General features: G+C 41.5%; 1 protein-coding gene across 2 annotated transcripts in view; it reads right to left on the reverse strand.

Moving 5' to 3' along the window:
* The window catches only part of GPM6A (glycoprotein M6A), a 504,858-nt gene that overhangs the window by 195,967 nt on the left and 292,188 nt on the right, over positions 1-16,703 (reverse strand). The window lies entirely within an intron of this gene.

A 16,703-nucleotide genomic window follows, 5' to 3' on the forward strand; every position in this document is an offset into this window, starting at 1 on the left:
CCCCATGGCATCAAAAATAATTAATGATTAATAAATGGGTGAAAATATATACAAACATAGAGGAACGTTGGTTAGCCTTCGTCAGCCATGGGTTTGTTCTGTCTTTTATGGTTCGTTTCCATCCACAACAGCATACAGCGTGGGCAATGAGTCAGGCCACTGAAGCCTTTGACGCTCTTGCACGGTGAGTGAGGTTGTTTTTTGTAATCACACGTGCTCTTTAGTGCCAGGAATGGCGGGCTAATATATTTTTTCCTTCATTTGTATTCTATTTTATACTTTGTCATCATCCTAGTATATTTAAACTATGTTTTCATGTTACTGTAAAGAGAAGCCAATAGTACCTTTTCCTTGCCTCAGTAACAATTAAACTTTCCTCTGATGTTCATTAAAACTAAAAAGACCGTCTATACCCGTTTTAAGGCACCTGTCTAATAGAAAGAGTTTCTGCTGTTCTATTAGAAATGAGACGCAGTGGTTATATTTTTGTTTTAAACATTTTTTTTTTTTTTACTGCGAGCATATGGCCTTCCTAATTAAGTGCTGCCATGTTTTAATTGTTTCCTTCTTTTTATTTTTGTGACATATGCTTGCAATTTTTTTTAATTGTTCCAGTTGGCAAACGCCAGACTTTTTGGCTTTGTCAAGGCATGTTCTGTGTTATAATTCGTTATGGCCAGCAATGTCTTTATGTGTGCTTACTTTCTTTGACTGTAAAGTCGACAGCAACTTACACACACACTTGCATTCGTTCCTAGCTACCTCCATGAAAAAGTGCCATGAAGCATTGAAAAATTGCATTTAAAAGGAGATTCTAGAATGCAAAATCAGATCCCTCTTTGTGACTCTATATATTAAAACAAAGGTTAAGGTGATGTTATAGATAGGTCAAAATGTAAGTTCCAACATGCAAATTTAACAAAAAGATACTGACTTTTACCAGCTTTAGTTCACTGAGTTAACTATAACGTGCGCCCCCACCATACAGTGTTTATGACCTCACATATCACATCAATCATGACAGGTACAATGACACAAATGATGACATCACAGATATCATCTCAAAACACAATATTGATGCGATCACTAATGACATCATCGATTGAGTGTGATAGTTTGTTAAATGATTGTGTCACTGAATGGTATTTAGTGAGATACATCTATAGAGTCTATGTCAACGTTTGTAACATGAGTGTAAACTGTTACATCATACTTTGCCTCCTAATAGGTGTTGTGGGTGTTGGTTCTTCATGAAGAGCTGTCCACAGGACAAGGGCTGTATGTAGTAGGGACTTCACCATCTAACAGGTTGTGAGACTCTGTAGGTAGTCTCTCAGAGAAAAGTTGTGCACAGGGTAATAGCTATGTGTGGTAGAAGCTTAATGATGTAATGCTACAGAGAATTCCTAGGGTTTTTTAAATGCATAGTATGATCTTTTTAGCCTGTCTATAATCTCACTGTCCTGTGATGTACATGCCCTGCACCCAACCCCACCAGGGGCGGCCAACCAATGAGAGCACTTTGCAAAGGTGTTACCACATCATGATATAAAAGGCAGACCTATTGGATTTGTCAAGGAGTGACCACTCCAATATACAATGGCAAATTTAGTGACTTGTGTGACTGTAGTAGTCACCTAGATGAAATCCAACTGCCTCAAATTCAACACAGACAAAACAGAAGTGGTAGTCTTTGGAAGGAAATCCTGTGCCTGGGACTCCACCTGGTGGCCAGCTGACCTTGGCCCCACACCTACCCATACCACCCATGCCATAAACCTGGGAATCATCCTGGATAACAAGCTGGACATGACAGCATAAGTGAATGCAGTGCCTTCTCCCTGCTTCCATACCCTGAGGATGCTGCGAATGTCTACAAATGGCTACCAAACAACACCAGAAAAACAGTCACTCAGGCTCTGATTACCAGCAAGCTGACTATGGCATAGCGCTCTATGATGGAATTATGCAAAAGCTCCCGAACAGACTTCAAGTAATCTAAAACGCTTGTGGTATCTCATAAAGATGTTGCTTTCTTGAGCTTAAAGTGTACAGTGCTTGTTTCTGCATTTAAGTTTGGGTTTACTTATGAAAGTGAGAATGCACATTTGTGTAGTGTTCTAAACATGACGTAAGCTCTGAATGTTCTGATCTCAGTTGCTGTTTGACACCCAGCTGTATGCAATGGATGAAATACTCTCAATAAAGGACTCACTTTTACTGTACTTCCTGGATTACGTCTCTGTTACAACGATGAAACAAGGCTCATCTTCAACCCACCTTGCCACTCCCATATCATCTAACATCCCAGAGAACTCTTTACACAAATGCACCTACTTCAAACTGCTCACACACACATTCAATGCACTACACAACACCAGCCCAGTCAATCTCAACAGCTGCATACAATTTCACCTCACCCTTAGGCACCTCTGCTCAGCCGGGCTATCACTGGCACATGTACCACACATATGGAAAGTCAGAACAAGAGAGCACACCTTCACCTACATCTCCCCCAGGACTTGGAACGACCTCCCACACCACATCAGAGCTTCCTCATTGCTTCTGGAATTCCACAGTAAGCTGAAGACCTGGCTCTTTGAATAACCTCCCCAAGGATACAGTTGCCTCAACATCCTTCAAATCGCCTGGATACACACACAAGTTATTAGCCCGCTACACAAATATTCATAAGTATGGGTGGGCGTAACTCACAAATAAAAAAAAAAAATTAAAACTCCACCAACGAGTGGAAATAGGCAATTTCCCTGTGCACGCTGTTATTTAGCACTGGTAGCACATTCTGCACTGAAAAATCAGCACAAACTGCAACATGTGGTGTGCCAGAGGGCACAGCTGCTCAAGTTGATTTTGCTGCTGCTCAAGTAGATTTTCTGATCAAGAGGCAGTCACCTGACTGCAAATGTTTGTGACCGTCCATGACCGCATGCATTAGAATGATTTCACCGGATGTCCTCCTAGCAAATGGAAAGCATGCTAGGGGATGCCAAATCTCACTTCCGCTCACCATCTTACTGTTCTGGAGCCTCAACACATCATAAAGTCAAGGCATGCTTATAGGCTTTGTGAAGGGGTAGCCACATCAATATACAAAGCAAGCCTATTGGCTTTTTCTAGCGGGCACTACTTCAATATATGAAGACCCATCTATTGGTTTGTCAAGGGGTCACCACTGTAATAAAACAGTAATCATGTTATGATTAAACAGTTAAAGCAATTTAATCCAATACCATGTTAAAAGGCAAACTAGTCTAAGAAGGTAATTATGGGGTGTTCCTTGACAGGAGCAATCAGTAGTTAAAGAGTGGCTCTGGCCGCTCATTTATTATTAATTTTAGCATTATTTATTATTTTTTTAATGCCCTAGTGCCATCTGGGACACCCATAACTTGTCTTGTTGTTGAAGGCACAAAGGTCGAGGCCCGAAGCCCTCAGAGCCCTGTCAAGCCCCGTCATCCTGGGGTGTGGTGGGAGTTGTTCACACTTTTTTCTAGTTTGTTTTTTTCTGTGGCTGCCCTGACCCCACCTGAAGCATCCACATTTAAGCCACTTATTGGCGAGCACGGGTGGAGTCTAAAGCCCCTGCAGCCCCACCAGCTCCTCTACCAGTACCCACCCTCTGTTGCCAGTGGCAGCTGGCCACAGTTCTTTGAACTCCCACCTGTCGGGAGCAACCTTTCTTTCTGCAATCCAGTATCCCCTAACCATGCTTTCACAGGCGGGGGGAAAAGCACATACCTCTTTTATGTTACAAGGTACGGGGTCCCTGGGACTGGGTATATATTTTGGGTGATGAGAATGTGGTCCTTGGGGCCACTACATGGCTTGAGAAGAGAGAACCACACACATGCCCCATCACTTTAATACCCCCCAAAAAAGAATATATGACACATTTGATCCTGGCCCACGCAGGGAAGGGTGTTTTAACAAAAAATGGAGAACCCCTACTGTTTATTTGTCAGTACTACTTGATTACCACAGGACACAAAAACAAGTGAAAAATAATTTTGGGAATAGGGTGGTTCTTCCAGGATGCGCGCACAAGGGCTAGGGGTCAGAGTATCTCTATCCTGCACCCTCATGTTCACTTATAAAAACATTTTCAGGGCAGGAGACCAAGTCCCTGAGTTCTGTAAGATGTGCAAAAACATTTCTTTACATGTTGCAGCCAGCAAATCAGAGTGATTCTTCAGCCAGGTAGACAGACTAAACTTTTGCAACTGTCAATATTTCTATAAACTGTAGCCCTAATTTCTCGAAATCTACTGAACGTAGTCCCACATTCTTCAAACTTCTCTGTGGAAACTGCATGGGATAAAAGTGTCCCTTTTTCTTGGCCCTGCTTGACAAATCACCCTGAAATTTTCAACAAGGGACCTGAGGTGGGCTAAATTTTTTTGAAAGTTTAATGAAGAAACATCAAATAGTTCCAAAGTTATTAGCGAAACAAAAAAACACTCTCCCTATGTAAACACTGACCTATGACTACGCAGTGACAACTATATATCTACATATTTCTTTCATCTGCCTCCCTCTCCCCCACCTTCCTGGAAGAATGCTTCCTTTAGAAGTGGGACTAATGAGGTAATTCCACTCTCAATGTGCAAGGAATACAATGTTGCAAGGAACACAATGGGCATGCTAGATGTTTTAATGTTTTAATGTAGCTCAGTGGGCTTAGAGCCCTTGGTAACGAAAGACCCAGGCACTGAATTATAAAAGAGAAAACCAGAATGACCAGCAAATCAAACAAATAACCTGAAATAGTCCAATTTTAAAAACGTAAAACATCCACATTACTGTAATGGCATTTCCAGAAAGACTAGTTTAATATTCATGTAATGTTTATCTGCATTCAATGCTTATCTGCATTCACTTTCATGTAAGGAAATGGTGAACCAAACAGGAGATAACCACAAGACACACGAACTTTGAAGTAAATTTAACTTTCCATAAAATACTATCTAATCATTCAACAATTTGTTCGGTAAAATCAGCAATTACATAATGCAAGCTATTCACAAAGACAAAAACAGCATACACTATGTAAGCAGAACATTTTCTTGATAGACTATGATGAATTAGAAGTGGAACATATTTTAGAGGTGGGTGTAATTTGTGTAATTCTATATGGATTAATCATACGTGGTATTTTCTTAGTGCACAAATGCCCCTTTGTGCCAATAATGGACGTGAGAATGCATTCTGCCCTAAGAAATAGTTCTCAATGCAACAGAACACAAATTGTAGTGGGAGCAGTCACTCTGTGCTTGCTCAATGTGCTTCTGGGCAAGGATTTGCCCCCAACCTAATCCTGGCATTTAGCTCTATCCACTTAGCAAAAAATGCACACTTGCGTCTATAACGGAGGGCAGGATGCATTTTGCAGTAATAAACAGCTCTTAATGCAAAACAACATGAACAGAAGCACGGAATGTTCTGTGCTAATTCACCTCCAAATTACTCCTAATTACACGTGCGGGCGTAAATTGGGTAATTATTGGTAATTCAGGATCAAAGTGTACCACAGAATTACCAAAATGATTACTGGTAAATGGAAATTAATCCCAGGTCTAAAGCATTTGTTATTGCACAAGCTTTTTTTGACAACTTTCTTTTGAATTTATAAATTAATGTAACATCCTTTTTTATTAAAATGCAGTTAAACTAACAACTTTATTTTATATAATTATTAGTCCATAATAATAAAAAATAATAAGTCAAGAAGGTTTTTTTATATATACATTTCAGAAAAATATGTTTTCGTTGTTTCAATATTTTAAATTGAATGTAGTAAATCCATTTAAAATAATTAAAAAGAAGGAATTTATAATTAGTTTACATTAGGATTTTACATAAACATATTTATAAAAATATAAAATAGATGTGACAATAATTTTTAACAGAAAATATATTTTTAGTAACTTATATATTTTGATAAATGTTTTTACTTTTCCCTTTTCTTTTCTACCGGCAAGTCTCCTGTAGAGTCTTCCATTGTTAAGGTACAGGGAAATATGCAAATGTGTATTTATCTGAAAATACTCAGTAAAGTACTTCATCTCAAATAATAATTAAAAGTATATTTTATATGTTTTTAATTGTAAAAATTAAGAAAAATGCTACAGCACTATACACTTAATTTTGAATTAAATCTTTAAATGATATAAATCCATTAACAGTGAAGTTCTGATTTAGAAAACTTTCCAGCTAAAGTAAAAAAGTGTACATTAATAATTATAAAAGATGATGTATAAAATTAGCAGCCATCCCACTCACACCTTTACGGAACTTCATTACGGAGGCAGGGATCTTTCTGACTGATTGGAAAAAAGCCTGCATTCCCCCTCTGCTTATAAACCCCTCCCTGAATCCAGGTGAAGAACAAAATTAGTGTCCCATCTTACGTCTCCCTTTGCCAGCAAAACTAGTTGAGAGGCATCTGAATATTGCTCTCTCAGAGATTTTAGATCTAAATGGAATTCTGGACAGAACCCAGTTTGGTTTTAGGAAGTGCCACAGCAAGGAGTCATCTTTGGTAGTAGCTATGGAGGAAGTAAATCACAATTAAAGATAAAAGATGAAAGGCTGCATTGATCCTTTTGGACCTATCTACAGACTTTGACACGGCGAAATATGGATCAGTGGTTCAGCACTCAATCTCCTTTGTTCATTCCTCACTGACAGGGAGCAAGCGGTCAGGTATAGGGAATTAACCTCCTGTTCTTTCTCTCTGCCCTGTGGTGTCCCACAAAGGCCATCGCTGAGCCCCACACTTATTAACAAATATGTGTCTCCCATAGAAAAGCAGATCAGGTCATATGGCTTTTCAACCATTTCTTACATCGATGACACACAGATTGGAGTATCCATCTCAAGTAATGTAGAAATGGTGGTAAAACGCTTCAACAATTGTATAAGCTCAATATTAAGCTGGATGAGCAATCACTATTTGAAACTGAGTTCTGAGAAAATAGTTGCTCATTTCTGGGAAGGACTGCTCTTTCTGGAATACGGAATGGTGGCCTCTAGCACTGGGTTTGCTTCCCATAACTGTGTCTAAAGTAATGGATTTGGGGGTCTTTTTCAACACACAACTTTTTTTTACAGATCAGCTTTTTTCTGCAACAGGAACAGATCAAACCAAGGACAATGGGAGCCCTTGTGTGGAGACTCCTATTGACCTCAGTTCAATCCGTTCCTATCACTGATAATGTTGTGTTATCCTGTGGATTCCGGGAGTTTCCATTGCTGACATGTAGGGAAAATGCGTGACTTCAGGCAAAGTTGGAGGTTTGCTGACCATTGTGGGTAAGAAAATGGTGTAGGGTGCATGTGAAGCACAATACCCTGGACTCCCTCAGATGTCTAGTTTTCAGAATGGCTGGATCTGGTAGGTTTTTTCAGGTGGAACCTACCCAAGCCGAAAAGGTGCAGCCGTTCACCATTCTAAGTGGGACGATACCGGGAGGCAGCAAAACTCTCCTGACCCACATGTAAAATCAACACCCAAAAGAGTCAAATGGCCTCTTGTTTGCCATTGGGATGAGATGATTTGGTACGCAAGGGGAGCAGAAAGACTCTTGGCCCCTTCAGTTGGGGAGGGGGCATAAACATGTCCATGGTGGTGGGAAACAAACCCCTCTATTTATTTTTTATTTCCTGGTGTCTAGTGGGCTGTCTGCCACCACAGGAGTGGATCGGGGTAATTCCCCCATCTGCCTAATGGGGAAAGAAAGACTTTGTCCCAATTTATTTGGGGTGGGGCATGCTCATGCCTTCACCTCTCTTTAAAAAAAAAAAAATCTTGCCTGGTGTCTAGGGGCAGATCGTGGGTAATAATCTCAATCTGCCCCCCGGGGGGGGGGCAGAAAGACTGTGCCTACTTTTTGGGGCGAGTGGAGGCATTGACATACCCATTCTGGGCAGCTCCATCCATACACTAACAAAAAATAGTCCCTGGTGTCTAGTGGGCTTTCTACCCCCATGGGGGAAGAATAGGGGTAATAACCCCTCTTCCTCTGGTGGGGCCTAGTGGGCTTTCTGCCCCACCAAAGGGCAGATCGGAGGCTATTGCTCCATCTCCCTCCACCGGGGTGAAGGGCAGAAAGACTTTAGTCTCCATTTATTTGGGGTGGGGGCATGGCCTTACCCATTGTGCAAAGCTCCCACCTCTCTTTCATAAAAATTTAAAATATCCTTGGTGTCTAGTGGGCTTCCTCCCCCCCCCTCGGGGTGATAACACTATCTACCCCCGGGAGCACAAAGACTGTTCCCATTTATCTATGGGGGTGGGTTGGGGCATTGGCATGTCCATTTTGGTCAGCCCCCACCCCTATGTATTAAAAACAAAAAATCCCTGGTGCCTAAAGGGTTTTCTGCCTCACCCCTTCCCCCAGAGGGGCCACATTAGGGGCTAATGCCTCCTCTGTCTCTCGGGGGGGGGACAGAAAGACTTAATTTGGCTAAATATTTGGGGGAAGCAAAAGCCCTTACCCAAAGGGCCTCTCCCTCATCCCTGTTGTCTAGTGGAGTAGAACCCTGCTGGGGAATTGCCCTCCTGTGGTGAATCCCAAGTAGGAATCCACTATGGAAGGGTACCATTGGAAAAGGGAGATTCTTCCCTTTCCAATGATAACTCTCCCATCTGCCTCAGTGCTCAGGGGCTGAGATTGCTCTGCAAGCACAGAGACAGTGAAAGTGAAATGAGCTGATCGGCTCACTTCACTTTTGTTTCCAGTGAAGTGACACTAGTGTTATGTGCATGCTGATCATCATTTCACTGAAAACCAAAAACAGCCTCAGGAGCTGGTAAAGCTATTCCCAAGCCCCTGAGGCTCTTATTGCCAGAAGGAAATCCCTCTGGTGCCCACACAAGATGGATTTCCTGTGCCGTGTGTGGGGATGGCTGAGACCCATCCAACACACACGAGCACAGTGGTCGGCAATGGCTCCCTGCCATCCCTCGCATGCAAGGGGTTAAGTATTTCTTTTGTTACTCTGCAAATGCAACATGACAATTGAAAGCAAGTTTATGTTCTTTGATAGATCTACTTTCCTAGTATAACAACAGCATATTTGCTGATTTACTGACATTTTGTTTGGCACAGTTGTGCTGTTTCTGTACCTTAGCCTGTCACAGTGTCACTGTGTATATTTTGCTACTATTGATACATTGTTATTAAGCAACCCAGCCAATTATCTTGGTAAACAACCTACTAAATTTTATTTACAATCAATCGCCCTACCTTAATCAATTTTCTCTGGACAAACTCCATGCAATTTATCTGAACAGCAACCTTTTTTAAACCTACTAAACAACTATTCTGTACCTCAATTCATTTGCATAAACACTAGCAAAATAGTACCATCATATCCCAACTAAGACCCACCGCCAGTCATTCCTATACATAATTTTCAAATACACATTTCCTTGTTATGTATTACTATTGCAACTAATTACATTACTTCATAAATTAGAATCTTTAGCATTTTTAGGCAAAAAGTACAAAGAAACACTAAAGTGTCAATTGAAATTCAATGTTAGCAATTAACCGGGACCTAGGTGTGACTTCAGATATGTTGTGATGAAACAGAGGTGTAATGTACCCAGTGGATTTGCCTCAATCTAATTTTTACTTTCTGAAATGTAAGTCAAAATCGTCTAGCTGGCAAAGTCCAGGATTGTGGCCTGCGAGGGTCCCTCAAAGTCAAATAATCACTGTTGTGCTGCCACTGAAGCAATTGGTTTTGGGCCCAAAAGCTTTGAGTGCAATAAACAATGACTTTATTACCACAGAATTCACTTTGTAAGTTGGATAGAATTGCCATCTGTCCCAGTGCAAGGTTTTACTTTTTCTTCCATTGGACTTCATGTCTTTTCTGGAAGTCAAAAGGTTCTACTGTGGCAAGCTTTGAAGCTGTAGCTGGCCAGGGATACACAAGACTTGATCTCCCACTGTACTACTTTTCTATGCAGCAAAAGCTTTGAATGTCCTGTGTTAGACTTTTCATCCTTGGCGTGGTCTCCCTTAATTTTTTGCCTCTGTTCCCCAGGTTGTTGATGTGTGCTGGACTCTGATTTTGCTGTTTTTGTTACTCTGGGCACTTTACCACTGCTAACCAGTGCTAAAGTGCAAGTGCTCCTTTACAAAATGTGTATCTGTTTGGTTTATCCATGATTGACATATTTGATTTATTAGTAAGTCCCTAGTACAGTGCACTAAAGGTGCCCAGGGCCTGTAAATCAAATGCTACTAGTGGGCCTGCAGCACTGGTTGTGCCACCCACATAAGTAGCTCTGTAATCATGTCGCAGACCTGCCACTGCAGTGTCTGTGTGTGCAGTTTTATCTGTAAATTCGACTTGGCAAGTGTACCCACTTGCGAGGCCTAAACCTTCCCTTTTCTTACATGTAAGACACCCCTAAGGTAGGCCCTAGGTAGCCCCAAGGGCAGGGTGCAGTGTATGGTTAAGGTAGGACATATAGTAGTGTGTTTTTTTATGTCCTGACAGTGAAATATTGCTAAATTCGTTTTTCACTGTTGCAAGGCCTGTCCCTCTCATAGGTTAACATGGGGGCTACCTTTAAATCTGATTAAAGTGTAGATTCCCTTTGGGAGCGGATGGACATGTGGAGTTTGGGGTCTCTGAGCTCACAATTTAAAAATACATCTAAAGTTGATTTTAAGATTGTGTGTTTGAAAATGCCACTTTTAGAAAGTGAGCATTTTCTTGCTAATACTATTTCTGTGACTCTGCCTGTTTGTGGATTCCCTGTCTGGGTCAGTTTGACAGTTGGGCTGGTTGCACCTCACACTAAACAGTGACACAAAGGGAGCTGGGGTGTAGCCTGCATATCCTGATGAGCCATCTGTGCTAGGAGGGAGGGGAGGAGTGGTCATTCACACCTGAAAGGGCTGTGCCTGCCCTCACACAATGCAGTCTCCAACCCCCCATGGTGAGTGTCTGGGGCCTGGCCTGGGCAAGGCAGGATTTCACATTCCAAAGAGACTTTACTTTGAAGTAGGCCTACTTCAAAGGAGAAATTGAGTATAAGAAGGGCACCCAAAACCACAGACTTTAGAAATACTTCTGGAACCAAGAGGTACCTATGCCTGGAGAAGAGCTGAATAGCTGAGGAAGAGGTGCTGCCCTGCCTGTGACTGTGCTTTGTGGAGCTTTCCTGCAGTGCTGCTTCTGCCAGAGTAAGAGGGCAAAGACTGGACTTTGTGTGCCTTCCATCTTGTGAAGAAATCTCCAAGGGCTTGATTTAGAGCTTGCCTCCTGTTGTTTGAAGTCTCAGGGACAGCAAAGACTTCTCTCTGCCAGCACCTGTAGTCTCTGGAGAGACTCCCGCTCTGACAAGTGGTGCCCTATCCAGTCCTTGGGCCCTTGAAAGGAAAGCTGGTGGAAATCCAAGGAAATCGACTTCGGATGACTTCGGACCGACGCCGCTGCTGAATCCGGTGACGCAGCATGCACCCGACGCAGTGACCTTCGCTGGAACACGACGTTCTTCGCAGGCCCGACGCCGCTGCAGCCCCGCTGAAGTCTGCGACTCTGTGGAAGTCGCCACACCACGTCGTGACCGACGCCGCTCGAAGTGCGCGGATTCAACGTTTCGCACAGACGCCGCGATCCCCGACTTCGCGCATCGGCTTGTTTTCACTCTTCACCAAAGGTACTGTACTTGGGGGTCTACACGACTCTGTGTCTGGCGCCGCTGGTGTCGGCTTGTTGGGAACTACTCCGTCACGACGCAGTGTTAACATCTCATCTAAGCATTTTTTGTTTCTAAGTGCTATTTTTGAGTTTAATCTTTAAAAATTCATAACTTGACGTGTATATTGGATTTTTGTCGTTTTGGTCTTGTTTTGTTTAGATAAATGTTTCCTATTTTTCTAAACTGGTGTTGTGTCATTTTGTAGTCTTTTCATTAAGTTACTGTGTGTGTTGGTACAAATACTTTACACCTAGCACTCTGAAGTTAAGCCTACTGCTCTGCCAAGCTACCAAGGGGGTAAGCAGGGGTTAGCTGAGGGTGATTCTCTTTTACCCTGACTAGAGTGAGGGTCCTTGCTTGAACAGGGGGTAACCTGACTGTCAACCAAAGACCCCATTTCTAACAGCCTGGTTTTCCTGCCCACCATTGGTGCAAGCTTCCCTGGCAAACATCAGCACTTCTTCCCAAAGTAAAAGAGATGGAAAAAGAGCAAAATTCCCAACTTTTTTCCAGTTGCTGGGAAAATAAAGTATAAAAAATTTAATTTATATATCTTGACAAATGAACAAAACTGTGTGCTAAGCTCTTCCCATACGTTTATTTTAATATTACTTCATTATAGTAAGTACCTAATTTAGTGAGGGCCATGCTATTTTTGCCAATACTACAATTGTGGGTAGGTGCATTACAGCATCAGATATCTACAATTGTGATATTATACTTGGGAGTTGCAATCCATGTGTAAAGTCTTGTCTCAAATGTCTTTATTACAATCCACTTGTGAGGCACCTAGTCACCTGTAATAAAGAAAATATGTAGCTGCTCAATGGTTATAACTTTTCACAGTTGAGTTCTGACATCATACTGTGTATTGCCAGATCCAGCAGCCCAGTAGAAAGGCAAGACAACGAGTATAGTTAAAGCTGCACTTCAAACAATCATTTGCAATGCAACGGGTCTTGCGTTTGCTCATGTTAGAGCTGATCGCGTTGTAAACTCCTAACCCGACTTTTCATCTATCGGCAAAAGTGCTTTTATGTACGTAAAAAAATGAAATTATCTGTGTAAGGGCTCAACTTCTGCCAAGCGAAATCGCGCTAGCAAAATAGAGAAAAAGTAGTCCACGATCCGACCGAAAACAGCGAGCCTCGCAAGTTTTCGGTACTTGGTCGCTGCGCTCGAGGAGGGCTAACCACCAGAAAAGGCATGACGTGGGCATGCCTTCCACTAATGAAAGCAAGCAGATTTTACTAGGCAAGCCCACGAACCAATCAAGCACACTGACGTGACGGCGACAGGGCTCCGAGCCCTTTTCTAATAACTAAAGCGTCTTGCTGCGATACGCATGCGCGAGCACATGCAACGCAGGCTCGACCCTAAAAACAACATTGAAATGTGGCTTTTCCTTCTGGTCTATTTACCTAGATGAACAGTGGTAAGCAAGAAGGAGATATGTATGGCAGTATGTTTATGTGTTACACACTTTAAGTAATTGTAAGAAAGAGACTTTGACTGCATGTTTTATCACATTCTGATCCACCTAATTTTTTGTCAAATCATTTATTAAATTGATTTGAATATCTTTTTGCAAGCAACTAACATCTAACTGTTTGTCAGTGTTTTTTATTTTCCAAAAGAGATTCTAATTTAATTCTTCATATTGGAAAACATCCTATTTCTTTCATATGAAATATCATAATACTAAGGAATTAAGAGGTTTGTAGAAGGGTTATGGTGTGACCCTGTAGTGTAAGGAATAAAATAGGCCCTGACATAAATTGTAAGCATATTGCACATCACCTCAGAGTTTCTTGAGCTTAAAAAAGTTATAAATGATCGCGAAAGTCATCTGTGACTTGCAATGTCCTTATAATGTATGATATGGGTATTTCATCCCATATATTATTGTAAAGGTAATTTACATTGAACGTAAGATGTGCACACTGTTTTCCCCGTTACAAATGTACAGTTGGAACGCCCTGTTTTCTTTCTCATGCTAACAGGCACGAGTTTCGAGTGAAGGGTTATGACCACATTGAAAAAGCAATAAGGCTTCCCCCCCCCGTCGCCCCCAAATAGAAAACTCGAGTTTCTGTCTAATGCCGTTGCATCTGATACTAAAGTGGGCCCGAGGAGTGCTAAGCCTGAAATATCACATCCATTGTCAATTGATACTGTCATAGCCATCAACTTCCAGAAATATTTTTATTCAAGTTTAATTTGCCATGTGATTTAGATTAAACAGGTTTAATTCTTTAAATGAATGCTGATATTTTAAGTGATTCTTCATTAGGAAACATCTCTCAGTCCTTGATGGGTGCTTGGACGTGGTCCAAGGAGCATGGAATGAGAATACTTCTTAATGGAATGCACTTTATTTTTGGAGTAAAATATTTTCATTAATGTATAATCAAAATGTGCGGTGGTTTGGAAGAGCTCCTACACTGTTAAGAATGATATCAATCACTCCCGTGTAGGACGGATGGAAACACTGAGTTGGTTCATCAACTAAGAAAAGGTGTAAATGACCGAGATTGGAAGAGACAGATGGCTGACATCAGCACATCTTTTGACAAGGTTGTCAGCAGAAAAACCTTGTGCTTGGAATTTCCGTGGAAAAATTAAGGATCTATCGAACTACTCCTCGCATTCAATGTGAACGCGCATATTTGCAATTAGGCATCACAAATACCAGCTTATTTTTGATTGGTTTTAGAACATCTCATAGTACAAAATTTAATATCATGAAGGCAAATGCATGTGTTATTTAAAGAGCATTAAGGAACCGTTGTGGCTGCGCACAAATTAGCACTGTGTTTCAAGCGCCCTCCGCTGGTTCATGGCAGAGCCGAACGCCCGTACTTTTTATGCGCCTTCAGTGTGTAAAGTAAATTAATTTTACTCCAATATCTCTCCAACATAGTGCATCATTATTAATTAAACTTGCCCACTGTTTCCGAGTTCTGTCGGGTTAAATGAATATACTTTACACTCTGCAGTTCTAAAACAAAAAAAGTGGGGGACTAATCAAGTTAGGCAGTGTGCAAGTGACAGCATGGTGCGTGACATCACAGCACGCCATCAGAGGAAGTGACATCACAACCCATCACTTCACAGGAAGTGACATTGCAAGAAGTGACATCAGATCTTAGCTCGTCACACTTGATTCCCAGGTCTATCATGAGTACATCTAAGCACATTATGAGATTTAACAAATGAGATTTTGGGCCTCATCACAAACATGATGGATATCCCGCCTGCCCTATTACAAGCTCCATTATATCCATTACATTTGTGACGGAGTAATCCCCTCTGCCAAACCCGTAATGAGGCCCTATGTGTCTGGGTTGTGCTAAAAATGTGACGCAACTCCAAAGCAATATGTGGGCCTCCATTTATACATTTATTATTTTAAAACTCCACCACAAAGAAGTTGGCAAGAAGGAGAAATGTAGCAGTAAACCTATTCTGCTTAATTGGTTGCCAAGTCTGCATTATTGGGGATAAACGGGGTGAGCACAATAATAATCAGCAGATAACTTTGGAGGGTAACACATTTGGTGGAGAAACCTGCATTTTCACTATTCCCAGTTTTGAATCAAAGTAACGTAGAGGGTTAATGTGTCTCCTGCAAAGCATCTGCAGATGACAGACTTTTATTTTATGTCGTTAGGTATGTGAGTTACTTCTTTTAACACAGACATCCTTTTGTTACTCGTTCTTTAAATGTAATCCTTCTAATATAGCACAGCAAGCTATGAAGGAAATGTGACTCCTACACCTTGTAACCCTCACTGACTTACACATCTTGTACACTGATTTACACATTTATAGTTTTTATTGTCAATGTGTAATGTGTACGTCTGATGTAAAGCGCTCTAACAACCTGCATTGGGATAAGTAGTGCTATAAAGGAAATAAAACAAAATAGTTGTATTTAAATTGTTATTTGTGTAAATACTGGAACAGACGAACCCTTCTAACATTCATACAGTACATGCATATCTTGTGTATATACACAAGAATTGAACACCGTAAAAAGCATGCCACTATTAAATATCTGTGAAGTAATAAGAACAAGCTGTGTGCCTTTGTTCCCCTCCCTTGCATTTGCATCTATTTGTGATGATCAGATAGATCCCGGTCAGGATAGAGGAATAAAAGAAGGTCTGATGCCCCCTTAAATGCAGCTTTTGTTGTGGGCTCAGCTGGAGTCTGAAACATGAAAGCCCCCCCACCCGCCTGCACGTTGCTGTGCGAAATGAGAGCAGACAAGGTGCAGGCGCTGCTGAATGTGAATGTGCCCCGGTGACTGAAATTTACAAGACAGGTTCAGCATATTTCACTGGGGCCCACTTCTTGCAGAGTGGACGGCATCAAATCTGTGAAAATAGTGGGTATCCCCGACTTGTGCCTTGCTCTGCAGGCGTATAAAAGAGGCACTTAAGTATGGACAATGCTATATTATATATCAGCAAATACTTCCTTTTCTTCTGCCCAACTTTGTAGTCTGGGTAATAGTATTCTTCCTGCCTCCTTCAATGAGGAATCAAGAGAACAGCTAGTAACACACTTGGAGCTAGGATCAACTTGATCGCCCTTCTTTTATATTGAAAACATCATGGATGCTCTCCAAGTCTTTTAGACTCCTGACCTACATACAGCTCTCTTGACATTTGCCAAGAGTGGGGCCCATAGTGCCCAATTGATTTTAAAAAGGTCAACTGGGACCCCGTCTGGACTTCCTACTATGACTTGAATCAGTAGCTGCTATCACTTCCTCAAAGGTGAAAACAAGAGGGACATTCTCCTTTCCACCAATGGATTCTTCTTGCTCACTTACCTCAATTGAGTTGATTGTGCAAATTTTCACAAAATGTGCAACCAATTCTTTCAGTGGAATGGCAACCTAAATCAGTGGATTAGACACAATTTTGAAAAAAAGGACTATTAACTA

Source organism: Pleurodeles waltl, chromosome 1_2 (genome assembly GCF_031143425.1).
Source record: "Pleurodeles waltl isolate 20211129_DDA chromosome 1_2, aPleWal1.hap1.20221129, whole genome shotgun sequence".
In the NCBI taxonomy this organism is placed as follows: domain Eukaryota; kingdom Metazoa; phylum Chordata; class Amphibia; order Caudata; family Salamandridae; genus Pleurodeles; species Pleurodeles waltl.